The sequence below is a fragment of the Somniosus microcephalus genome, chromosome 4, assembly GCF_052327205.1.
Source record: "Somniosus microcephalus isolate GS21.2 chromosome 4, FLI_Smic_1.0, whole genome shotgun sequence".
In the NCBI taxonomy this organism is placed as follows: domain Eukaryota; kingdom Metazoa; phylum Chordata; class Chondrichthyes; order Squaliformes; family Somniosidae; genus Somniosus; species Somniosus microcephalus.
In genome coordinates, this window is record NC_140990.1 from 237,735,715 (window position 1) to 237,763,345 (window position 27,631).

The 27,631-nt window shown below is 43.1% G+C and overlaps 1 protein-coding gene across 1 annotated transcript in view; it reads left to right on the forward strand.

Annotated features, from left to right (window-relative positions):
- Nucleotides 1-4,266, forward strand: part of pde1a (phosphodiesterase 1A, calmodulin-dependent) — a 386,725-nt gene extending 382,459 nt beyond the window's left edge. Inside the window, exon 16 of the mRNA XM_085985945.1 lies at nucleotides 695-4,266. The gene's annotated coding sequence lies outside the window, so the exon portion shown is untranslated. The remainder of the gene's footprint in view (nucleotides 1-694) is intronic.
- The last annotated feature ends 23,365 nt before the right edge of the window (nucleotides 4,267-27,631 follow it).

Genomic DNA, 27,631 nt, shown 5'->3' on the forward strand with positions numbered 1-27,631 from the left:
GCAACAGTAAACTATTCCATCCAGTTCAGCCTGTTTAAAATGTGTATAATATTACAAAATAAAGCACAATGGATGCTGATCGTCAAGAAATCTATGGCCTGACCATACTGCTCTCCAACTTGGAGGATTATACACAATGGTTGGTTTAAGAATGAAGAAACATGGGAAGGAAAATAAATCCATATAAATGAAGATCATGTGTACCATAGCTGACAGATATGTTTTGCTGGTGGATTCTAGCCCTTCTGTACATCTGTTGTTCAATGTTTAATGTGATACTGGTGTGTATATTACTTTAAAAACACAGCTTTTACAAACTTTAAACACCCTCATGCTTTGGGTTTGAGTACATTTGAAAAGTGCCTGGCATAAAAAAATGCAATTGTCAAAAGCAACCCAGTACCAGCTGAGTACAACGAACATTTATTAAATAATCAGTAACATAGCTGTTCCTCAGGGGTGAGATAAATGGAGTATCCCACTGCCCCCACTGTGAATATTCTTTTAGTATAATAGGTATGGAGATATTTTTTTGAAATCAAATAATTTGTTTCTTTTTATTGGGATGCTGAAGTATCATTACAAATAGATTGTTAACAGCCACTCTGAGAGCTGATATACAGAACAACAAATATTGCAATCAGTAACGTTTAAAAATTCAGAGATATAAAAATGTGTCTTTTTGCTTCTTCAGAATGAAAGATCACGGCATGGTGTCGCAATGATTAGAAATCAACTTACTGCATCTTCATGAAGCATCCTTCTAACACTGCTGGTGCTTTCCTTCAAGCCACTTGAACTTGATTGCGTGGCACTGCTCGCCTTTAAAACCAAGAGCCGGAAGGTGGCTGGAATGACTTGTTTCATCTTTCTGTGAACTATTTAATCTAACAATTTCCTCTTCGCTAACTTTCCCATTTGGCTACAGTTGTTTATTTTACAAAGCCAGCCATCAGATTGCAGGTTATTTGGGCTCACACTGTATTGCTTTTTATAGTGGCACTTTCATAAACTAAAACATTCAGCTTGCTGAGCTTAAGTGACTAATCTGCCCATCATTGTATCTCCTTGACTATAACAGTAAACAATATACAAACAGCAATTTGACAGCAGACAAGGACATTTGTAGCCCCTGGAAACACAGTAAATCTTCAGGTCTTTGTACACCATCAGTTTTATTCTAAGGTGAAGCTGTTACACACTCAGCTCTGGAATGAAACATTTAATGGAAGCCCTAATGTGCATTGGAGTTGTGCTGGTATAAAGACTCATCTGTCTGGTTACTTGATGATGTCAGCACAACATAAAATCAGCCACAGTATTACGTTTAGACTGCCCTTTTATCTACCTTGCATGCTTCTAGGCAATTGGGTGCCAATGTGTTAAAATGACACCTAGATGGGTAGATTTTAAATTTGAGATCAACAGTGGTGCAAATATCATAACCCCAAAGTTATCTTGGCAGTACCCAGAGCCACACCGCATACAATTGTAAACTCAGCTTACGTGTTTCACAGATTTGTAAATACACTACACCTTTGATGTTATATCGATGAACGATGCAGACCTTTATGGTAAAGGGTAAAGTTGTTAATAAAAGATAAAGGAAATTCAGATCTTTACTCAATAATTTATTAATGAGATATGTGCTGAAGTGTGTGCCCAGTTTTACCGTTCTGTCCTTTCTAAATGTGCACCAGGCATTGTATCTGTTAATGACTAATCCATTGTGGACAGACAGCATTCAGCATTGTACTAATTTAAGGTAAATACTATAGCGCTGAATGAGATCTGATCTGACGATTCTCACTAACAGCATCTTTGCATTGAAATCTCATGAATTACTCTCTTGCATTCTTCTGTTAAAATGGAGAGCAAAGACTGATTTATTTTTATTTAGAGACACTCTAATTTCCGCAGGGGTTCACTCACTCATCCACTGTACCTTCGGTGGAAGAGTCCGCAAAAAACGGCATAAGCAGCATTTCCAAGTTTTCCATGACTCTTTCACCAAGTTATGGTGGACAAGCGGGAAAGCCCCCATGTTAATTCACCACCACCATTTCAAATTTAGTTCACCCTTAAAGACTGAATGAAGTACATTTGTGGTTGAGTAATAGAAATGTTTTCATTTCTAATACTGAATCTTAAAATTTTTTGAATATTATAAAGGACCTTCGAGTAAAATATGGGGAGCTAATGCCATAGAATCTTCCTGATTAAACTAATAAATTGCAGCCATTCAAAGGATTTATTATTATTTTAGATAACTTTGTTGAAATGTTTGCACTTAAAATCCTCAAACAAGTTGTTCAGAAACGCTGTCATTGTAAACTGAAAGGTTTCCCCGATTTCCCACTGTTTCTTCAGCGGAAGATTGACATGAACTCCAGAGAAAACAGATCTGTGCCATTTCTCTGGGGTTTCTGCTGCTCTCTCACCAAATTACGGTGGGAGATTGGAAGAACCTCTGTGGGCATTCCAAGCATATACATCACAGGTTAAATGTACTAAAGTATTCAAGACTTGCTTTACACATTAGAAGAAGCGCATGTTTTTAGATCTGATACAAATGCACAAAACCAGCTTCTGAAGTGGAAATAACAAAAAAATAAGGAAAATATAACAATGAGATTTAAAAACAGGAATTTACTATTTAAAACAATTTAAGTGAGACTATTGTGCAGATGCAAATAACTCATTTTGTATTTTCTTGTAATCTAATGCTAAGCTATGATAGATACAAATGGAGCCATTTAAGAAAAACAACAGACAAAATTCATTCTAGACTGAAAAATTATTAATGTGTTTGTCCACAATACTTTCAGTCTCGAAAGAGTTAATTGCTGAATTTTGATTAAATTGTTATGCCACGCTATTTAATCTTACGATTCATCACACGTAATCTGAGTAGTCTAATTCTTATTTTTACTGTTTTTATTTATTCTTATGCTTATTGTATTTATTTAAAAGACATCAGTAACTGCTTTGCCTGCTCTTTGATACGTAGTAGAAATGTCTGATCTTCATCAGCCATGGAGGAACTTATTTTATCGACTGAATTAAAAACATCCAAACTGCTTCTGACTAAATATGACAGCAAAACACTTTAGTGATGTGGGAACACTTTGAGGACAACAATAGGTTAAACAGTTTGAAAATAAATTAAAAGAATGATTTGCATTTATATAGAGCCTTTCACAACCTCAGGACATCCCAAAGTGCTTTGCAGTGAATGAAGTACTTTTGAAGTGTAGTCACTGTTGTAATGCAGGAAAAGCAGCAGCCAATTTATACACAGCAAGCTCCCACAAACAGCAATGTGATAATGACCAGATAATCTGTTTTTTATGTTGATTGAAGGATAACTATTGGCCAGGAGACTGGGGATAACTCCCCTGCTGCTCTTCAAAATAGGGCCATGGGATCTTTTACGTCCACCTGAGAGAGCAGACAGGGCCTCGGTTTAACATCTCATCTGAAAGACAGCACCTCTGACAGTGTGGCACTGCAGTGTAGGAGTGTTAGCCTAGATTTTTGTGCTCAAGTCTCTGGAGTGGGACTTGAACCCACAACCCTCTGACTCAGAAGCAAGAAAGATGTTTAGTAATTTCTATTTAGGAAGATATTTTTATTCTTTAATGAAATCGAACCACTACTCTATATCATTCCCGATCAACGCCAGAAAAATTGTGATTTTTTTTCCAGGGTTTTCATAGACCTTCTGCTGAATTTACAGCATCCAATCAAAAGACCCCACCCTCCCATGGAAATTCACCCCTCACTGTCTCAGATTGCATATGATCAATGGCCAATAATGTCAAGATACCAAATAGTGACCAGCGCCATGGAGCCAAACCCTTTGAGGGAATTAACCCCTTCAGGAGAGGAGACGAGGAGAGAAGTTAGGGGAAGTTGGAAGAAAGGAATTAGGATAGACAATTGGGAGGCATAAAAGCTGTAAAATATTGTACAAGACTGAATTACATCAAAAATATGAAGTGTGATTGCTTTTGTATCTAGACTATGTGGTGATGTTTTTCTGTGTATGTGCATTAGTTCAATATTCTCTGCAGTTGTGCTTTGTCTCCTGGGCTCCAGTCACTGTACAGAATATACATAATTGTACCTGAGTAAATAAATAGAAAGCCTGGACTTTTTGTACCATTCATTACTCGTATGCAAAAGAGAGAAAAACATTGTTCTCTATGGAAATGGATGATAAATCCATTTGGAAAAAAATGAAATAAAATGACAATAACTTCTTAGCATTGTTATTGGTTTGTATATTGAGAAATAATTTATTTAAGCTTTCTCCAGTAAAGAAGGATAAATACAAGTTAAATAAAAATGAAATTCAATTTCTGGCCACTTGATTGAAATATATAACTGAAAAAGAAACTAATTTTATATTATATAAAATCTCGTGTTTCAGTCCCACTTTTGCGTAAAGTTGTTTTCCTCTTATTGTCCATTTTTGTTTTTTAAAAACCCTATGAATTCATCTATGTATGTCAGGTTCCTCTTTTTAAATGACTGAAATATATCCCCAACTGTTATTCAATAGATAGTACCATCACTGCAGTGTAACTACAGTCAGTACAACCATCAAGGTTTGGGGAATCTGCGAATGTAGTGTACACAATTGCATGTTCCCAATTTCCAACTTTGACATGCCACTATTTACCCAAAGTCAGCAGTGTGATCTTATGTTTTTTAAAGTTACAGTATATCAGTGCACCAACAAGCTGCCCCACAGACGAGATGGGGACATGGGTGTGTGCCTGTGCTCATCACGCAGTGGGTTACTCACCTCATTCAGGCCCATCCAGGAAAGCACAAAGTGAAAGACATGAGGGCAAGTCAACAGAGGTTGGCCATGTGTACCTGCTAGCAGCCAAGTGCCATTCACAGAGGCCTTGGAGCAGGCTGTTTATGTGCTGTCTCAGTGCATAGCTCAGGGAGAGTAAAAGTGGTGGGAAGTTAAATATAAATATCTATGATAAAGATAGCATTATAGAGGTGGGCAGTATCTGGGGAATTCATGTTTATTTTATACAAATCTCCACATAATATTAGAATGGGGAAAATAGAAGATTGAGGTCATTCACCAATTATTTGTTCGCTGAATAATAATTTGTGAATAAAGAAACCTCTGAGCCAATATATTTGAACCTTAAATGTCAAACATTGTAAATGAACTTCACATGATGAATTATTTAGGGAATGTTGCAATGCTAAACTGAATTTGCTACAATCACTATGCTAGTTTTGCATATATTGGCATTTTCAAGAAGCTACGTAACAATTTGTAACTGTTAAGTTTATGGCATCGAAAACACAGCATAGCACAGGAATCCACGTAATACTAAATGAGACTATGCAAAATCAAATTGTTACCAAAAAAAATTAATTTGACATAATGGCCTGCATTTTGCATTAAGAATAACAATGAGGCTATCGGTGCTCACCGTTATTAAGGAGTAAATCAGCAATTTCCTGCGTCCACACGTGCACAGTTAAACACGGAAATCAGGAAGTTGCTGTCCGATTTGCCCTGCCCCACCACAAGCTTCACTACACTGGTACCTCTCCGAGAGACTCGTCATTCTAATACATGAAGGGCATGAAATTGTTGTACTTACCCACTAGATACTCATGAAACACGTCCAATAAAGCTAGGGCTTGTGCATTCAGTGAATTTTTAATGTCGTGATAAATCTTGATTACTGCCAAACAACCTCTTTGGCACTGAAAATCTAACTTTACAGGCGTGGAGTCTCATTCTTTCAGATTTTTATTATTGTTGGAGATTTAAAAATGATTTTTTTACTTTTTCTGTCTCTTTTACCTCTCTCACTTGCTTAATCTTTCTTCACCTCACTTTATTTTGCTCTCTGTACATGATTTTACATTAAATTAAATATTTAAATTTGCACTTCCTGGTTTAGACTCTGCGTGTCTCAGTGAGGATTCTTCAACCTGAAAGTGGAAAATCCACATCGGAGCAATGGGAGTCTTTCAAAAAGGAAATTGAGAGAGTACAATGGCAACATGTTCCCTTAAAGGTCAAGGGTGGGACCAACAAGCCCAGGGAACCTTGGATGTCAAGGGATATACGAGAATGGATTAGGGAAAAAAAGGGGGGCTTTTGGCAGATACAAAGGACTAAAGACAGAGGAAGCCCTAGAGGAGTATAAAAAGTGCAGGGGGATACTTAAAAAAGAGATTAGGAGAGCGAGGAGGGGCCATGAAATAACACTGGCGAGCAAAATAAAGGAAAATCCTAAGGTGTTTTATAAGTATATTAAGGGCAAGAGGATAACTAGGGAAAGAGTAGGGCCCATTAGGGATCAAAGTGGCAATCTGTGTGTGGAGCCAGCAGATGTAGGTGGGGTTTTAAATGAATTTTTTGCATCTGTGTTCACTATGGAGAAGGACGATGTAGACATAGAAATCGGGCAGGGGGAATGTGATATACTTGAACATATTAGCATCAAGAGGGAGGAGGTACTAGCGGTTTTAGCAGGCTTAAAAGTGGATAACTCCCCAGGCCCGGACGAGATGTATCCCAGGCTGCTGTGTGAGGCAAGGGAGGAGATTGCAGGGGCTCTGACACAAATTTTCAAAACCTCTCTGGCCACAGGGGATGTGCCAGAGGACTGGAGAACAGCTAACGTAGTACCATTATTCAAGAAGGGTAATAGGGATAAACCAGGGAATTACAGGCCAGTGAGCCTAACATCAGTGGTAGGGAAATTATTGGAAAAAATTCTGAGGGACAGAATTAGTCTCCACTTGGAGAGGCAAGGATTAATCAGGGATAGTCAGCATAGCTTTGTCAAGGGAAGGTCATGTCTGACCAATTTGATTGAATTTTTCGAGGGGGTGACTAGGTGTGTGGATGAGGGTAGTGCAGTGGATGTGGTATACATGGATTTCAGTAAGGCTTTCAATAAAGTCCCGCACAGGAGACTGGTCAAGAAGGTAAGAGCCCATGGGATCCAGGGTGCCTTGGCACATTGGATCCAAAACTGGCTTAGTGGCAGAAGGCAGAGGGTGATGGTCGAAGGTTGTTTTTGTGACTGGAAGCCTGTGTCCAGTGGGGTACCGCAGGGATCGGTGCTGGGTCCCTTGCTGTTTGTGGTCTACATTAATGATTTGGATGTGAATGTAAAAGTTATGATCAATAAGTTCGCAGATGACACGAAAATTGGTGGGGTGGTAAATAGCGAGGAGGGTAGCCTCAGTCTGCAGGTCAGATGGGCGGAACAGTGGCTAATGGAATTTAAACCTGAAAAGTGTGAGAGGTGATGCATTTTGGAGGGACTAACAAGGCAAGGGAATACACAATGAATGGTAAGACCCTAGGAAAGACAGAGGATCAGAGGGACATTGGTGTGCATGTACATAGATCCCTGAAGGCAGCAGAACAGGTGGATAAGGTGGTTAAAAAGGCATATGGGATACTTGCCTTCATTAGCTGAGGCATAGAATATAAGAGCAGGGAGGTTATGATGGAGCTGTACAAAACGCTGGTTAGGCCACAGCTTGAATACTGTGTGCAGTTCTGGTCGCCACACTATAGGAAGGATGTGATTGCTTTGGAGAGGGTGCAGAGGAGATTCACCAGGATGTTACCTGGGCTGGAGCGCTTTAGCTATGAAGAAAGACTGGACAGGCTGGGGTTGTTTTCCTTGGAGCAGAGAAGGCTGAGGGGGGACCTGATCGAGGTGTACAAAATTATGAGGGGCATAGATAGGGTAGATAGAAAGGAACTTTTTCCCTTAGTAGAGGGGTCAATAACAAGGGGGCATAGATTCAAGGTAAGGGGCAGGAGGTTTAGAGGGGATTTGAGGAAGAACTTTTTCACCCAGAGGGTGGTTGGAATCTGGAACTCACTGCCTGAAAGGGTGGTAGAGGCAGGAACCCTCACAACATTCAAGAAGCATTTGGATGAGCACTTGAAATGCCATAGCATACAAGGCTACGGACCAAATGCTGGAAAATGGGATTAGATTAGACAGGGCTTGATGGCCGGCGCGGACGCGATGGGCCGAAGGGCCTCTTTCTGTGCTGTATAACTCTATGACTCTATGACTCTGTGATTGGTTGAAGAGAATTGCTGTTGCTTGGCATGCTCACACAGACCCCCTGTAGAGGGCGCTGTGTTGGATCAGATGGCCGATGACTGTAAGTTGCTGCTCAAAAGCCCACAAAAAGTCTGTGGACAGCTTTAAGCATAATGAATGGCGAGCGCTGTTCCTTCGCTTCTGACCACATAATCCGGGCCAATAATCATAACATGTTTGGAATCTGCCAGTAAGTAGCATGGAATGTCTCATTACATTGTAGCACTAAGTGAAAGATCAGGTTTCAACACACACATCTTAACCTAGAAACATGAAACCAATTAACAGGTACACATTATGAAAACATAGTGATCAATTTTAACCCACCCTGCAAGTTGGGAACAGGGTGTGGGAGCTGTTAAAATTGATTGATTCAACTTATTGGCTCCATTTTTGCTGCAATCGCACTGGCTGCCATTTTATCTGCTAACTTCATTTAGGTGGCTGAAGTGCCTGCCTGAAATAGGCGGGTGCCTCATGCATGCATGCAAATCAGGGTCTCATAAAGTAATTAAGACTTCAACGTGATTTTAACTGGGCGGGACAGAAGGCTTGCCCAGCAGTGAGTAAAACATAAGAACATAAGAACATAAGAAATAGGAGCAGGAGTAGGCCAATCGGCCCCTCGAGCCTGCTCCACCATTCAATAAGATCATGGCTGATCTGATCCTAACCTCAAATCTTCTATCACTCTGCATCCCCCCGAACCCATGTGATCTCCCGGGAGAGGCGAAAAACCAGATAAAGACCCAATGGCCAATTTGGGAGAAAAAAATCTGGGAAATTCCTCTCCGACCCATCTAGGCGATCGAAATTCTTCCAGGAGATCACTCTGTCCCTATATTTTCTACAGTACTTACCTTCTGTAAAGGCGATCTCCACCCCAGCCAGGAACAGGAATAAAACCATCTCCTGAAATCTAACAGAATTAGACACAGTAGGAGCAGAACAAGGCTACACGGCCCCTGGGCCCGCTCCACTACCCACAGGGCCATGACCATTCCGAACCCAGACTCATGTCCAATTTCCTGCCCGCTCCCCGTAACCCTTTATTCCCTTTACTTCTAGGAAACTATCTATTTCTGTTTTAAATTTATTTAATGATGTAGCTTCCACAGCTTTCTGGGGCAGCAAATTCCACAAACCTACCACCCTCTGAGTGAAGAAGTTTCTCCTCATCTCAGTTTTGAATGAGCAGCCCCTTATTTTAAGATTATGCCCCCTAGTTCTAGTTTCACCCATCATTGGGAACATCCTCACCGCATCCACCCGATCAAGCCCCTTCACAATCTTATATGTTTCAATAAGATCGCCTCTCATTCTTCTGAACTCCAATGAGTAGAGTCCCAATCTACTCAACCTCTCCTCATATGACCACCCCCTCATCCCCGGGATTAACCGAGTGAACCTTCTTTGTACTGACTCGAGAGCAAGTATGTCTTTTCTTAAGTATGGACACCAAAACTGTATGCAGTATTCCAGGTGCGGCCTCACCAATACCTTGTACAACTGCAGCAATACCTCCCTGTTTTTATATTCCAACCCCCTAGCAATAAAAGCCAACATTCCATTGGCCTTCTTAATCACTTGCTGCACCTGCATACTAACTTTTTGAGTTTCGTGCACCAGGACCCCCAGATCCCTTTGTACTACAGTACTTTCCAGTTTCTTGCCATTAAGATAATAACTTGCTCTATGATTTTTCCTGCCAAAGTGCATAACCTCACACTTTCCAGTATTGTATTCCATCTGCCAAATCTCTGCCCACTTACTTAGCCTGTCTATGTCCCTTTGAAGGTTTTTTATGTCCTCCTCACTCACTACTTTCCCTCCCATCTTTGTATCATCTGCAAACTTTGATATGTTACACTCGGTCCCCTCCTCCAAATCGTTAATATAGATTGTAAAGAGTTGGGGACCCAGCACTGACCCCTGCGGAACACCACTAGTTACTGGTTGCCAATCTGAGAACGAACCATTTATCCCAACTCTCTGCTTTCTGTTAGAGAGCCAATCCTCCACCCACGCCAGAATATTACCCCCAATCCCGTGATTTTTTATCTTGAGCGATAATCTTTTGTGTGGCACCTTGTCAAATGCCTTTTGGAGGTCTAAATACACTACGTCCACTGGTTCCCCTTTATCCACCCTGTATGTTACTTCCTCAAAAAACTCAAGCAAATTTGTTAAACATGACTTCCCCTTCATGAAACCATGCTGAGTTTGCCCTATTAAATTATGTTTATCCAAATGTCCCGTTACTGTCTCCTTAATAATGGACTCTAACATTTTACCAACCACAGATGTTAGGCTAACAGGTCTATAGTTTCCAGCCTTCTGCCTACTACCCTTTTTAAATAAGGGTGTTACATTAGCAGTTTTCCAATCTGCTGGGACCTTTGCTGAGTCCAGTGAGTTTTGGAAAATTATTACCAATGCATCCACAATCCCTACCGCTACTTCTCTCAAGACCCTGGGATGCAAGCCATCAGGTCCAGGGGATTTATCCGCCTTGAGTCCCATTATTTTACCAAGTACCACTTCCTTAGTGATTTTAATCGTATTTAGTTCCTCCCCCCCTAGAGCCCCCTGTTTGTCCAGTGTTGGGATATTCTTAGTGTCCTCTACTGTAAAGACTGATACAAAATAATTGTTCAGTGTTTTTGCCATCTCCATGTTTCCCACCATTAATTTCCCGGTCTCATCCTCTAAGGGACCAACATTTACTTTAGCCACCCTTTTTCTTTTTATATAACTATAGAAACTTTTACTATCTGTTTTTATATTTTTTGCTAATTTACTTTCATAATCTATCTTCCCTTTCTTAATCAATCTTTTTGTTATTTTTTGCTGTCTTTTAAAGACTTCCCAATCTTCCATCCTCCCACTAGATTTGGCTACCTTATATGCCCTTGTTTTTAGTCGGATACTATCCTTAATTACTTTACTTAGCCACGGATGGCTATCTTTTCTTTTACACCCTTTTTTCCTCAGTGGAATATATTTTTTTTGGAAGTTGTAAAATAACTCCTTAAATGTACACCACTGGTCATGTACCGTCTTACCCTTTAATCTATTTTCCCAGTCCACTCTAATTAATTCCGCTCTCATACCTTCATAGTCTCCTTTATTCAAGCTCAGCACGCTTGTTTGAGATCCAACCTTCTCACCCTCTAATTGAATATGGAACTCAACCATGTTATGGTCACTCATTCCAAGGGGATCCTTTACTAACCTCACGCAATTGGCTTCAGGCACTGACTGACTCACTGGAAGCACTGTTTAAAAGGGCACTCAGCTGCAGGCACTCAGATTACAGGGATCTGTATGCTATTATGCTTAGTGGATTGCCAAGGGATTTTTAAGCTTGGCGATTGCTTATTGCTGTTCTTTTTTTGCCTTACGCTGATTAAGCTCTCACAGCTTATGATGGGTGCATTTTGCTTCGTTGCTTTGGAAGAGGGGATGGCTGGAGGATGATGAGCAGCAGCCTCAAAAACAAGAATGAGAAGCAGGTGGATCTGTTTGAACATAGCAAGTAAGGGTGGGGGGAGGGCTGCTCATAGAAAAGCCCGCAGAAGAGAGACTGCAGCTCAAAGTGCCAAATGTGATAAAGGATGATTAATCTAATGCAAAACACAATTGCCTTGAATACATCTCTCACTCAAGTGTCAACTTAAAAGGAAGTTTACTAACTCTATGACAAGGCTGGTGGAAGGATGCTGTTGCTCAAGTGGGGACTCTTGAGATGCTCCTGGCTGGTGACTTCCGGGTGTTCAAACCTGTGAGGGCTAGGCTACATACTGCAGTACTTTGGCTGAGGCAGTCTGGCTTCCTGGCACCAGTGAGGGTATTGGTTGCAGGAGTGATATTCTGAAAAGGGGAAACATATGCCACTGACACTCCCATGGGGCTGAGGAGATGAATGATGCCTTGAAAGCCCCTGTCTGTTCGGTCCACCAGTCTCTGTGAGGTGGAGCCCAGAGTCTGGATGGCAGCCGTTTGAGCTTCCACCAAAGCTGAAAATGCTGGCAACATCGACTCCTGTTGTGAGCAATGTTCCCTGTAAGCTGCGTTTTGCTCTGCGAGGCCTGTTTCTTTTAATGTGCGGACCCTTTAAATTTCTGCGCATACGTGGTATTTACAATGTAAAGCTGGTGAGCGGCCTGCACGGGACCGTTCCAATTACTGCGGGGGCACTTAGAGGGAGCATTGGTTGTGAGGGCTCGTTGCAGCATCATTGGCCACATGATCCAAGGTGATGCCCGTGTGAGATGACCCCACACAAACTAGAAGCAGACTCTTCCATATGTTCAGCCATGGTGCTGAAATTCCTTAGCAAACCTTCCAATACCTGGTATAACTGCTTGTGTGAGGCAAGCACTTTTGTTCTCATTGCTGGGCCCCTGAAGTCCCCTGTTATCATCAGGAGAGCTGGGTAACCAGCTCTTGGGATGTCCCTGCCACCACTACCAGCTACTGCTCACTAGAGCTGGGTGTATCACCATAGCCAGACCACTTTGTAACCCATCCAATGTACTGGTGCTAGGGAGGGAAGGAGAGCATAATCGTGCCTGCTCAGAAGTATTGTTCTCCTCCCAAGGTGTCTTCTTCTGGAGGCTCTTGCTGCTGAGAAGGACCTAGAGAAAGGAGACAAGAGTTAGCCTGGCACGGACAGGCTTCACAATGCAGCTTGATGCTTCAAGCTGGCTGAATGTGGGATTTTCTGAGGTAAACTAAGAGGTACAAGTAACAATCAGACACTCTGTTCAGATAAGCTCCAACCTCGCAATCTCCAATGTCAATGTCCATGCCATCACCAGGGCTTCACACGCAGCAGGCATCTAATTAAAGCATCGTGTACGCTGTGCCCACAACTTTCCTTGCATTGACATTCATGTCTTTATTCTTCTCTCCTTTCTCTCTCCCCAAGCCTTTTTCTCCGTTAGTTACAAGATTGTGAAATATTTTCTGTTCTCTCTTTACTTCCCACAGTGGATTTTTGTCGTTCTCATTGAAGTTTTTCCCGCTGTCGAGTTGGTCCCCTTCACCCCGGTGAAAACATCAGGTCCTCGTGGTAATACAAATAACAAATCATCCCAAATAACACCTGTAGCTTAGAAATTTTATTCAACAATTTAAACCGTGTAAAATGGTTAAAAGATTGCATCTTTCTTAATTGAGGAGTTTTTCCGGTGCATTATTATTTATACATTTTTCAGCTGGTTGTCAGGTGATGGGTTTTCATGATGCGTTCTGAGTATTGTTGTTCCAAGTAAAAGTAGTAAATACTGCGACATTTTAGGATGCATCTCTCCCTCAGGAACAGAATTTGTCAACATGAGCTAGAATTTAAAGCTCTGAACGGAGCAGAACTCAAGACACAGGCCTGTGTGGGGGATACGTCTTAGCCAGTTCCAGCATAAAGTAACTAATTTATGATTAGGTTTGGTTATTTTCCAGAGTTATGTCATTTTTATTGTGCATTGTGGTATAAATTGTAGCCCTGATGATCCACGGTCGTTCTGGCACACTCCCACCACGACTTCAGGTGGACCATGTTGAGAGGACCAGCTACTAGGCCGGGACCTAGATATGTTGCGTCCTGGGCTTGTGCTGAAGTTTTCTGAAAAGCCTGTTGGACGTGGAGCCTCTGCTTGCCACAAACAGACCATTAGCGTATAAGGGGATAGGGCTGGGTACTCTGGCCATTGGTGTTACCATGTCCTGAGCCTTCACTGGGGCCCAGTGTATGGCTGGTGGAGGCGAGACCAAGCGTGCCTCCATGGCCTCACCCCTCCCTATCTCTGTAATCTCCTTCAGCCCCACAACCCCCCGAGATATCTGTGCTCCTCTAATTCTGCCCTCTTGAGGATCAAGGCATGAGCCCCGAAGAGGAGTCAAAGTTTTCTTTTAATAATTCTTCAATGCCGACCCTTGCCAAAGGGATTACTGGAGGCAACATTATGTTGTTTCTGGGATGGGGGTGGGCCCAAACACCACCTCAGTTCCAGCCATGTATGCTGGACTTGTTTTATATGGCATATGCTCACCATTTGTAGGTTAATTAGGGGACCTCCCCCCAACTCTGAAAGGTTTGCTGGGGTCAGCGGGGGAGGATCCCAGCAGGCACAATCCAGACATAAGCGGCAGAATTGCTGGCTTGCAGATTTCCAGGGCTAATTTTTTACAGTATATTCTGCCACGTGTGAGGAAATAATATGGCTGCTCAAATGACTTCAAGAAAATTGTTAGAGGGTTGGATTGGTTGGTTTTATGGTGGTTGTGGATTGGTATTTCGTGTCTCGTGAATGGAGATGGTTTTTGATTGCCGATTGCTCAGATAACCCATTGAGTAAATGCAAATCACAGTTAACAGATCATAGTTATTTGATCCAATCAGAATTTTATGGCTTCTGGACACCTTTTGAGATATAGGCCTAGAAATTCGATCCCTTAGCGCTAGCCGTTAAGGCCGGTTTTGTAGAAAAAATGGCGGCTGCTTTGCTTCCGCCCGCTTCCGGCGTGGGACACCGCGGCCGCCATTTTGGTAAGAGCCATAACACTGCCGTTAACAATGCAGGCCTCTCAAATTTAAATGAGCAGATCGTGAGGTCAATCAGCGTACAATGTCTGATTTGACGCCACGACTGCTAATTTGGACGTTCTCGCTCTCCTTTATGCTGGGTCCTAACCACGCACAGAAAAGCAAGCATGAAACAGCCCTGCAGCGATGTTTTCAGTGCTTCTTAAAGGGACACACACATCCTTCCAGTAAGCTTGGATTTCAGCTCTTGGACTGGTTTTTAAAAATATTTTATTGAAGTAGTGGCTTGGTGCAATAGATTTTAAAAGTTTTTAAAGTGTGCAGGGAGTGCTGCTAGATGCTTGCAAGGCTTTGGATGGTGAAGGATGGCCTCTGAAGACAGAAAATGCTGGAAGTACTCATCAGGTCAGGTGGCATCAGTGGAAACAACATTAACATCTCGGGTTGAGATGCTGCCTGACCTGCAGAGTATTTCCAGCATGTTCTACTTTTATTTCAGATTTCCAGTATCCACAGTATTTGGCCTCTGAGAAGACGACTTACTCACACACCTGGGGGGCACGTGGCAATGAAGCAGAGGACAAGCTGCTCACAGAGGGAAGAGGAGGAAGCGGAAAGAAGGATGCAACCCAGACAGCCCCTTTCTGTCCGAGATATCTGGGATCGAATCATCCGCCTGCGGTACCAGTGACCACAACCCCAATTTCCCTGTCAACATTTGTCCCACGCCTTACCTTCCCTCTGTTACTGACCATCACAGCATCCTCTTGGCCACAATGCTGAAATAAAAGCCACCACAAAGCAAACTTTCCAATCCAACTTTATCCATATATGCATCCAATATGACATCCAAGAAATCAGCTAATCACCCTTGTGCATTCCCTTGTGTGTGACTTTACCTATCCTACTGATGTCACACAATGGCTGCAGCATGGCTGGTGGAAGGCTGCTGACTTTCAGTGAGGGACACAGCAGATGACCTTGCAGGACGACCTCGAGGAGCTGGTGGCTGGGAGTGTGAAATCAAGTGATGGTGTTTCTTCTTCTGGCTGGGCAGGCTGCATTTCTTGGGTGTCTGAAATGAGGAAGGCACAAGGGTAGAGTTGTGGGGAGGGGAGGGCGGGAAAGCAAGAGCTGCATGCTTACACCATGCGCACCTTGTAAATCAGAAGATATTGTGGGATGAGTTGGAAGTGGGATGTGAAAAGGAGTTTAACGTATGAGGATACTGGCATCGTGTATCCCTTCAGCCCCGCCACTAGCCAAGGGCACCGCCATGCCCCTGCCAAGAATGGCCAGCGCCGCCTCCTCCAAGGGATTGAGGTGAAGCTAGGAATATTAGGTGTGCCTCGTGTTTTGTACAGATTGTTCATAGGTGAGTGATTGGGGGTTGGGGGCATTGCGCAATGAGCAGTGCGAGGCTAGTGTTGCAGTTAGTAGGAGACGGCTTTTGAAGATGCATTCACAGATCTTGACCACTGGTCTGAGGTCATGAAACTTCTTTGGGCACTGGAGCCAGGTCGTGGGGTGACACTGCTGGCAGTGATTGTTAAGTTTGTGTGTTATATTGCGAATTACTACACAGACCACAAGAGTAAACTTTAACAGGACTTTACTGGTTGAAGGTCAGGGCGGAACTGCCCAATAAATCATTACACAGCACTTATATACCGGTGTGGTCACCGCCGGTATTACAGTATACAGCAGCCAAGATAAAGTAGTGCAACTCTTAAAATAGTTCTCTTAAAGGTGGAACGGTTACATACAATAGTTCTCTTAAAGGTGGAATGGTTACATACACTACAATCCTCCCTTTTTAGCTTACAATATACCTATTCCCCATTAAACATAACATCATAACACATATATCCAACTTCATGTAAAAACAGTTCACAGATTCAGTCTCTGCGGGAAACATTTCACAGATTCAGTCTCTGCGGAAAACAGTTCACAGATTCAGTCTCTGCGGAGGCGCCTCCTGCGCTTCCTGACTCGGTCCGGATAACGCCTCGGTGGTGTAGTAGGTTCACGTTGCTGGGGTGACTCATCCAATAGTCCTTCACTGGACTTAATAGCTTGAACTTTCGTAACTTCAGAACCAGCCTTGCTGACTTCTAAAGGTTCAAGTACCTTGGGAAGTTTTCCTACTTCCAGACTGATTTGGCCCAGTTCAGAGGGACCACGTGCGTGACCTGGAAGGGGTGATAATGGTTCAGATGAGTCATCATCTTCATCATCACGGAACAACTCACATGAATATACTAGATTGCTGTCCTCCTCAGTATCTACGTCCTCCAAATGGTTTATTATTTCTATTTTTGGAGCTCCAACCGTGAGTGTGGCTGCGGTCTGTGCATTACTTGATTTGCAGCTATATTCACCAGAGTCTTTGGGGGTGAGATTTGTAATAGTAAGTTCTATCACATTCTTATTTTGTTTAAATTTGTAACGGTCAGAAGATTCGATTAAGCTCTGGTCTTTGTACCATCTGACCATCTTAGGAGTAAGTGTAAACTCACAGTTCAAAGTAGCAGAATGCTTCTCTTCCACTGTAATGTTCTGTAGTTCTTTGACTACCTTTGACGGAGGCTCTTTAATAGTCAGCCTTGTCTCAGATTTTGATTTCCCTGCAATAAACTGCAGCAAGCCGGTCATCTTACAAGTTGTTTTTTTCAGAGTGAGACGATGAATAGTGCCACGATGTTCAATGTCCACATCTTCAGAAGCATGAAGAATTTCACCATTTAGTATCCATTTTGGAGACTTCACGTCAGCAACTGAAAGCTCACACTCAAAAATGGCGTCACTTGGCTCTGACACTTCCACATCACATATGGGTTTAATGATGGCAATTGATTGCTCTTCTACATATAACTTTGCTGTGCTTTGGTCATCTATGGCGTCGCACATGTAGTTGCCTTCATCTTCAAAAGCGACATTATTAATAACGAGCTTCCTGTACACATCTTCACTCACAATCTCATATTTATTACTGGGATGAATCTCTTTGTCTTTGTAATACCACTTGACAGCAGCATTTGACCTGGAAACCTTGCATTCGAAAAGGACACGATGTTTCTCCATGTCAATCTTCTCTCTCAAGGGTTTCACAATTTTAACTGGCAATTCTTTAATTCGAAGCAAAGCTCTGGAAGTAGCGCTTTCAGCAACAAACTTGATCTCTGCAGCATCTTCAGTTTTTGCCTCTGCCCCCAATTCCCTGAGTGGCTTATCACTGCTGACACGGCTCACAAAAGGGTGCTCTTTCTTCTTAGCTTTCAACTGATCGATGAATTCGACATATTCCCTTTCTTGCTCAGCTTTGATTCGTTTGGCCTCCTCGCGCAGACGGTTTGTGTGTTCCTGCTCCATTTTCTCAATCAGCTGCTTCAGCTGTCTTTCCAGATTCTCCCACTCTGTGTCAAAGAACTTTTTCTTCGCATTCATCTCTTGCTCAAAACGGCGAATCATTTGTTCCAATTGCTGTTGTAGTTTGAAATTGAGTTGAGTTCGAGCCCGGTGTTCCTCAGAATTGTGCATGTCTGTAGACTGGACAGACTCAGAATTCTCTGTCAAACTATGTTGTTGTTGTTCAGTGGAAATCTGTTCTGATACTTTGTTCTCTTCTGAAGCATTTATGCACTCCTTCGTTTTTCCATCATTAGTCTGCAAGTCCATTTTAGACTTGTCTTTTGCACATAGGCTGGTCTTACCATCATCAGTTCCAGAGTCTGAGCTGATTGTCTTCACCGAGTTCTCACTCTCTGCTTTGTCACGGTCACTGTTGCATATGTCCTCATTCAATATTCTGGACAATCGTGCAGGTTTGACATTTTTCTTTCCGGAATCTACCGTTATTGCTTTTAGGGAGTGCCAGTCCATATTGATTTTCCTGATCCACTCCCGTCCCAGAAGTGGTGGACCTCCCTCAGGTAGTACATATAAGTCCATTCCTTGGTGTTCTTTGCCCTTGTGTCTCACCTTGACTTTTATCTTTCCGATGGGGTATACTCTTTGCCCCGTGTATGTTTGCAATACTACCTTCGTATCCCGTAGGGGAATATGTGTGAATAACTTTTTGTAATCTTGTTTATTCATGACCGTCAACGCCGATCCGGTGTCCAAGTCCATCTTCACGTGGACTCCTGCTATCTGCAGTGCGACCCAGATAGTTTGTCGGTCAGCTTCCTTACTCACATTGTGAATTCTCAGACTACCCAGTTCCTTGCTGTTGGAGTCTGAATCCGAATTCTGTTCATCCGAACTCTTCTCAGCCACCTTGTGTACCTTGCTGTACTTTTCCTGCGGTGACTTTTCTTTGTTGCTGGTCTTCTTTCCTGACCGGCATACTTTAGCTATGTGACCAGGCTTGCCACATTTTCTACATTCCTGGTTTTTAAACCAGCATTGGTTCTGATCATGTGTTGTCTTCCCACAACGATAACATTTCGTTGTACCCGAAGCCATTTGATCCACGCTGAGTACCGCTGCCTTCAGGTGCATTTCCGCAGTGCCTCTCAAAGCGGCTTCGTGCGATGCTGCAATAAGGACAGCCTTATCAAGTGTAAGATCATTCTCTTCGAGCAGTCGCTTTTGTGTTCCTTCCTTCGACAACCCACACACGAACTTGTCTCTCAGTGCCTCTGTCAGATTTTCCCCAAACTGACAGTATTTCGCTAGTCTACGCAGTTCAACCAAGTACTCCGCGTTGCTTTCCTCTTTCAGTTGCGTTCTCGCATAAAATTTAAATCGTTCCGCTAACATCAGCGGTGTGGGGTTCAAATGATCCTTCAGGACAGCAACAATATTAGCGAAAGTCTGATCCGCCGGTTTAGCTGGTGATAGAAGATGCTTCAATAGCCCGTATGTCTTCGCACCCATTGAGTTTAGTAAGGTTAGTGCTTTATCATCATTTGATATTTTATTTGCCTTACAATTCAATTCAATTCAATTCAATTCAATTCAATTCAATTCAATTCAATTCAAATGCTTTATTGGCATGAAAGTTTACAGAGAACCATATTGCCAAAGCTTACATAGCAAAAAGGTACAGTTTTCCAACATTCTGTAGGTGTCAATCGATTTGACATTTGTTGGGTACATACAATATTACTTTGAAACAATATTAATTTTAAACAGTCTTTGTACTTCACTTGGTACGTTCAATATTAATTTTAAACAGTCTTAATTTTAAACAGTCCTCAGGTTGTGACATGTTGTTACATATTTGGCCCCAAGGTATGGTCTGTCTCCTTCTCCTAGGACTAATCTCAATTTTGACAGGTCATCCAATTCCTTGAAATCTGGGGTTGTTTGGCTTAGCTTGTTGAATAATATGTTTCTTGATGTGTTGAATTTTTCGCATTTTAGGAGGAAATGCATTTCTGTTTCAACCTCGCCAGCCAGACATTGATCGCATATTCTATTCTCTCTCGGCTGCCAGGATTTCTTGTATCTGCCTTTTTCAATTTCCAGTTGGTGGTCGCTTAGTCTGTACCTGGTGAGGGTCTGTCTCTGTTTTGTGTCTCTGATGGTCGTGAGGTAGTCTGCCAGTTTATATTCTCTTTTTAGGGCCCGGTAACATTCTAATCTGCTTTGGCTTTCGGTTATTTTGTTCCAATGTTCCAGGTAGGTTTCTTTGCATTTTTTAATGATTTGGTTCACTCGGATTGGTGTTTGGACGGCTGTGTTGGTCTGGGGCTGGTCAGGGTCCGGCTGAGTACTTAGTTTCAGTAGCAGCTGACTCAGGGGACTCTGTTCTGGGTTTAGCTCTTGGGTCTGAAAGGCTTTGAAATGAAGGGTGTCTGGGGAGCTAGATTTAAGGTGATTTAGGAAGTTTAGTGCTCGTTTTTGGATGTTTATTATCAGTGGGTATCTGCCTAGTTCGGCTCTGCATGCATTTGTTGGCGTTTTTCTTTGGGTGCGAAGGATGCTTCGGCAGAATTCTGCATGTAGGGCTTCTATTGTGTGTTTTTCCCATTTAGTGTAGCTTTGGTGATTTAGCGGGCCCCATACTTCACTACCGTACAGTGCAATGGGCAGGATTATGCTGTCAAATATTTTGAGCCAGATTTTGATTGGGATTTGGATGTTGTAGAATTTTCTTTTTATTGCATATAGGGCTCTTCGGGCTTTTTCTTTTAGTGCATTCACTGCTATGCTGAAGCTCCCTGATGCTGTAATAGTTAGACCAAGGTAGGCGTAGCTCATAGTGTGTCCTATAGTGGTATCACTGAGGGTAAACTGGTATTTGTTTTCCTGACATCTGGGTCTTTTTTGAAAAATCATGATGTTGGTTTTCTTTAGATTTACTGTTAGAGCCCAATTTTGGCAGTATTTGTCGAGTAGGTCTAGTTGTTGCTGTAATCCCTGTTCTGTGGGAGACAGCAGAACCAGGTCGTCCGCATAGAACAGGGATTTCACTTCTCCATCCAGGAGACGGAGACCTGGTGACTCGCTTTGCTCCAGCATGTCTGCTAATTCATTTATGTATATGTTGAACAGGGTCGGGCTCAAATTGCAGCCCTGCCGGACGCCTCTTCTTTGGGTGAAGAAATCGGTGCGTTTGTCTCCAATTTTGACCCCGCATTTGTTTTTCAGATACATTGATTTAATAAGGTCATAGACTTTGCCCCCTATTCCACTCTGAAGAAGTTTATAATAGAGCCCTTCGTGCCATATAGAGTCAAAGGCTTTCTTGAAGTCGATGAAACAGGCGAATATTTTCCCATTTTTTGTTTGGTGTATATGTTTTTCAATGAGGGTGTGAAGGGTATAGATATGGTCGGCGGTGCGGTGTTTTGGAAGAAAGCCTATTTGGTTTTTTCTGAGGATATTATGTTTGTTAAGAAAATCAAGTAATCTACTATTTAGAACACTGCAGAATAACTTCCCTAGACAACTGTTGACACAGATGCCGCGGTAGTTATTTGGGTCTGATTTGTTTCTACTTTTATATATGGGGGAGATTAGTCCTTGGCACCAGATATCGGGAAAACAGCCTGAGCGTAATATGATGTTGAATAGTTTGAGTATCGCACCCTGCATCTCCATATTGCTGAACTTGAGCATTTCATTTTTGATGTTGTCTGGGCCACAGGCTTTCTATGCGTTCTGCATACGTGGCCCAATCTTCCACCTCGGGATCGAAATCGTTGATGTTACCACGCTTAGGCATCTTCGCAATCTTTTTGAGAAACAACAACAAAATTTTAATTTAACTTTCTTCTTTTTTTTTCAAAAATGGTGGTTTCCCGTGCTTGCCTTCTTCCCCGCCTCCGAAAATGGTGGTTTCCCGCGCTTGTCTTCTTCCCCGCCTCCGAAAATGGCGGTTTCCCGCGCTCGCACGGTCTCCCTCGCTCGCTCGGTCTCGTTCTCCCTCGCTCGCTCGGTCTCGTTCTCCCTCGCTCGCTCGGGCTCTGTCTTTCCCGCTGGCTGTAACGGCGATTGCCGTATTGCTGCGTTCGCCCTCCCCAGCGGTTTTCAATCGCGCCTCCCAGCCCCTCTTGCAGTCTGGTCCTTTCCCCCCGGCTGCGGCTGAGTTCTCCACAGCTTTTTTTAAATTTTTTTTATTTGTTTTATTTTCTCCCGCGCAAGCGGTTCTCGGTCGCTGCGCCTCGCAGCCTCGGTAGCTGCCCGGCCTTGTTTACCGGTCGCGGTCGAGCTTGCTCTCGACGCTGTTGCGTCTCCCAGCCCGCTTGTAGCCCGGTCTCTCTCACCGGCTGCGTTCCCGCTTGTAGCCTGGTCTCTCACACCGGCTGCGTTCCCGCTTGTAGTCCGGTCTCTCGCACCAGCTGCGTTCCCACTTGTACCATGGCTTCCGTGCCCTACGCTGCCCCAGTCTCAGCGCCTCTGACCCCGACTTCTGTCCGGCTCCTTTCCCCGGCTGTGGTCGAGTTCTCCGCCCTTATATCCTCCGTTTTTTTTTTATTTTCTCCCCTACTCACAGTCAACGTGGCCGACTTGCTTCTCGTGGCTGATCGGCTCACTCACCACCGTGATAGAAGGGACGATCACTGCCTGTTGCTGATGGAAGGCTTCGTGTCAGAATTCTTCCTTCTTCCTTGCTCTGCAGACTCGAGTCTTCTCTCAGCAGAATGACGAGGGCGGATGCCTCTTCTCGACGCCCGTTAACTGCCTTGGATGTATCTCTGCCGCAGGGTAAGAGCGAACTCGTCGCCACTGTTAAGTCTGTGTGTTATATTGCGAATTACTACACAGACCACAAGAGTAAACTTTAACAGGACTTTACTGGTTGAAGGTCAGGGCGGAACTGCCCAATAAATCATTACACAGCACTTATATACCGGTGTGGTCACCGCCGGTATTACAGTATACAGCAGCCAAGATAAAGTAGTGCAACTCTTAAAATAGTTCTCTTAAAGGTGGAACGGTTACATACACTACAGTGATGACCTCAGTGATCTGATTCCACATCATTCTTTTTGGAGGCCCTCCTGGCCCCTGTGGGTAGAGGACCTCTCTTCGAGTGTTGATCCCTTGAACAAAGCTGGAGTGCTGTGTGCGAGACCCTGGGCGCCCTTTCCCTGGATTGTTGGGTCATTTGTGTTAGTGCTGAACCATATTTACCATTTTTTTACGTGTAGAAGGCTCTTCAGCATTAAGAGCTAAAGGCTGCCATTTCAAAATTATTTTTAATGTTCTTTTTTCAGAAGGCAGTTGAACTTCAAGGGCTAAAGACTGCTTATTTTTAAATGATTTTTAAAATCATTTTAGAAGGCAGTTCCCCTTCAAGGACTCGACACGGCTTTCTAAAATGACAGACTAGCTTTAAAACAATGCTGCCTCGCTCCAAGGACACTACGGCTATGCTGCATTGGGCCTCCTGCTGAGACTACGACCCGAAACAGCGCATTACACGGTAGGTTTAGTGGTCCGATCATTTAATTCCACAGGCAGCACCGAAATACCTTTTAGTGCCCCGAAAAAGTTAGCACCCCATGCCTTAAATTGATTGGTAGCGCCCCAAGCAGGAGGTGAGGTGCTACTGGAAGCACTCCCCCTCCTTCCTGGGGCACTACCATTCAATAGCGTGGCACTACATGTAACAGCGCCACGTGCGTCGGCACATAGCGCTGCGGTATTACAGGCCTTCCTCCCCTGATTAAAGGGGAGGGGCCTAGCGCAGTGCGCATCGGGGCCCTGCTGGACCACCAGGGAGCGGGGTGCCGGGAAAACAGCCCTGACTGATCGCGGCCGGCACCCCACATGAAGAAGCGGAAGGGGGCAGGTGCTAGTAGGTGGCACAAAGAAAATGTCCGCCTGGCACCTGCCCTTTAATTTGCATCACCACGGCCACAAAAACGCCACCCTGACCCTATCAGACATATAGCGCGACCGAAGTTGGCGGCCGGGGCGTTGCGCATGGTGCTGATGTCATCGCCGGAGGCGCAGCGCCCTGGGGGTGCTAACGGGAGGTGGAAAGCAGCCCAATTTTTCCCCCTAAGTCTTTGAGCTGTTACCCCTTTCAGATGTAATGTCTTTAACTGATGTGATTCAATGGACTTGCACTAGGTATGGCTTTTTATAGAAATACATTGGTTTAATTACACAACAGATACAAAACTGAGATTCTGTCACCTTTCGATGTTGAATACTGGAAAGGAAAGCTCAAAGTGAACAAACACACCTACTCAGTGCACCTCTCTGCAGTAATTAAATAAATTGAAAATTAAAACTCCTTTTCATAATTTGATGCTTGGTATAATATCCTTTCATGGTCCTTTTAAAAGGATTTATTTTATAGAAAAAAATATCCCAAGTAGGTACTGTACATCAAAAGATCACTTGACTTAAGTTCAAGGGAAACAATTAAATTTTTTATTTCTAAATTGAATTAATTGATGTCCAGAGAATCATTAATCAGAATGGAAAAAAAAAACCTTTACCAGGCACTGGCCCAGGTCCCTCTGCTAATATATACTTCATGCTTGCTAATTGGAAAAAATTCTAATTGGATAGACAAACAATTTATAATCTGATCAAACTTGAGTCTCCTGAGTTTATAAGGCTCCAGTTATACTCCAAGCTTCACATTGAGGCATAGAATTTTCAGGTGCAAAAATGGCAGTATAACCTCAGAGTTGGAAGCTGACTCTGGATTACGTTCAAGTCAAGTAATTTGATTCTTGGGAAGATAGTGTGGAGTATAATTCCAGTGCAGTATGAAGCCAGATATAAAAAATACTCGGACAGTCCATTGGACCTCCTATGCACTTCATAAATTTACTGAAGAGTCCTTTCAATGCCATGAGAAAGTCCAAGCTTCTGCCTACTCTCTGCGAACATTAGAAAATAGTTGCTGGAAGACTGAAGTTCTGTACACTTGTGTAAGCGTACATCCATACAGAACTCTTGTGGCGGACATGGTGTAACATGTAGCCCTCAGTATAACTCCGGTGTTGCATATAAATATGCAAAATAACAGACAGAAAAAGACCAACTGGTCTATCAAGCCAGTCCCATTCAGCCATGTTGCAACTAAGCAACACAACCCACAATATTCCACACCCACCAGCAGCCATGAAATCTCCTGCAAGAGGTAAAAAAACAGATTATTTTTTTTAAAAACTCTGAGAAAATATAATTCTGGGGAATTTCTCTTTGACCCCTGAAGGCAAGCCAAATGGAGTTCCAGGAGATAACAATAACCAACAACCCACCTACCTTTTGTACACAGTGGCGTTGGCCTCTTCCAGGAACTTGTCCTTTTGAACGTTTGTAGCAAAATTGCACAAGTTGGCAACCTATTCCAAACATTAATAACCCTCTGGGAAAAGAAAATCCTCTTAACATCCAATCTAGTTTTATGCATGCATGCATGTGCCCTTGTTCTACTTAAATTATCTAATTCAAATAATCTATCCGCATATCCACAGATTAGTCCCTTTGTTATTTTAAACAATTCAATAAAGTCTACACTTTTCTACAGTAAAGAAACCCAAGTCCCATTTTTAATCTAACCCATCCGGTGAGAATGGGAAGGTTTGTATTGGACGACCATTTTACATCATACCCAATTTCACTCTCCATTGACTTCAGAGGTTGTGGACCTTTAGAGACTCATGAACTGTAACACTCAGGTCTCTTTCCCTTTCAACTGGCTTTAATTCAGAGTCCAGCATGGTATACACATGCTTGGCATTAGCCCTATCCACATGCATCACACTACATTTATCAATATTAAACGTAATCCACCAGGTGTGGGCCCATGCCCCCATCCCATCTAGATCAGATTATAATCTTCTCTTCTAGGGTTGTGACATTAATGCAGATCTTTTTATCTTCTGGAAACTTGCAGACAGTACCCCAGCGCCTTCACCACTTCATTGATCTATATCAGGAGAGCAACAGCACAAACACCGATTTCTGCGGGACTCCACTAGTAACTGGTCTCCGCACAGAGCCACTGCCATTAATGTCTACAAGAACGCAAACAATTCCCTATCCAACCCAGGACCTGCCTTCCAATCCCACAGGTTTCTAGCAGCTTTCTGAAAGTCCAAATAATAGTATGTTGGCCTTCGTAGCGAGAGGGTTTGAGTACAGGAACAAGGATGTCTTGCGGCAGTTGTACAGGGCCTTGGTGAGACCACATCTTGAGTATTGTGTGCAGTTTTGGTCGCCTTATCTGAGGAAGGATGTTCTTGCCATGGAGGGAGTGCAGCAAAGATTCACCAGGCTGATACCTGGGATGGCAGGAATGAAGTATGAGGAGAGATTGGGTCGATTGGGCTTGTACTCGCTGGAGTTTAGAAGAATGAGAGGGGATCTCATTGAAACTTATAAAATTCTAACAGGACTAGACAGACTAGATGCAGGAAGGAGGTTCCCGACGGTCGGGGAGTCCAGAACCAGGGGTCACAGTCTAAGGATAAGGGGTAAGCCATTTAGAACAGAGATGAGGAATTTCTTCACCCAGAGAGTGGTGAACCTGTGGAATTCTCTACCACAGAAGGCAGTAGAGGCCAATTCATTAAATATTTTCAAGAAGGAGTTGGATATATTTCTTAAGGCTAAAGGGATCAAGGGATATGGGGAGAAAGCAGGGACAGGGTACTGAATTTGGATGATCAGCCATGATCGCATTGAATGGCGGAGCAGGCTCGAGGGGCCGAATGGCCTACTCCTGCTCCTATCTTCTATGTTTCTATAAACAATGTCTACTGGGCTACTACAGAAGCCATGTTGCGTGTCCCTAGTAACTCCTTCCCTGTCAAGGTGATCATGCAGGGCATCGTTAATGATCCTGCAACAGCTTTCCTACTACTAAGATCAAGCTAATAGACCTATAATTTCCAGTTCTGAATTGTTACCCTTTTTGAAGAATGGTATAACATTAACCTCTTTCCATTCATCAGCACTTTAGTGTCTATTGCACACTGCGTTAATGATATCTGATCACAGTCTACAGGAGCAAGGGCTGATGCAAAATAACTATTTATAACTTCTGCTATGTCTTGCGAGTCTATCTGAATCTGCCCTGAGGATTCCTTTACAGCTTAGAAGGTATGATATGGTGGCAATTACTGAGACATGGCTGCAAGCTGGTCATGATTGGGAGTTAAATGTTCCAGGTTATAAATCTTTGGAAAAGATAGGGAAACTGGGAGAGGAGAAGGGGTGCCTTATTGATTAAAGATATAATTACAACATTAGTAAGAGAGGAAAAAGGTAAGGGAAAGCAATCTGCAGAGACTCTATGGCTAGAATTGAGGAATAAGAGACCACTTAAAACTGTAATATGAGTTGTCTACAGGCCTCTGGGTAGCAGCAATGAAGTTTCCGAATGTATTAATTAAGAAATTAGAGAGGTTTGTAGCAAAAAACAGAATTGTTTTAATGGGAGACTTTGGGGGGAATTTTTCGGGGTGTCAGCAGGCGCTTTTGTTGGTAGGTTGGGAAAAATGTTTTGTTTTGACAGCAGGTAGGA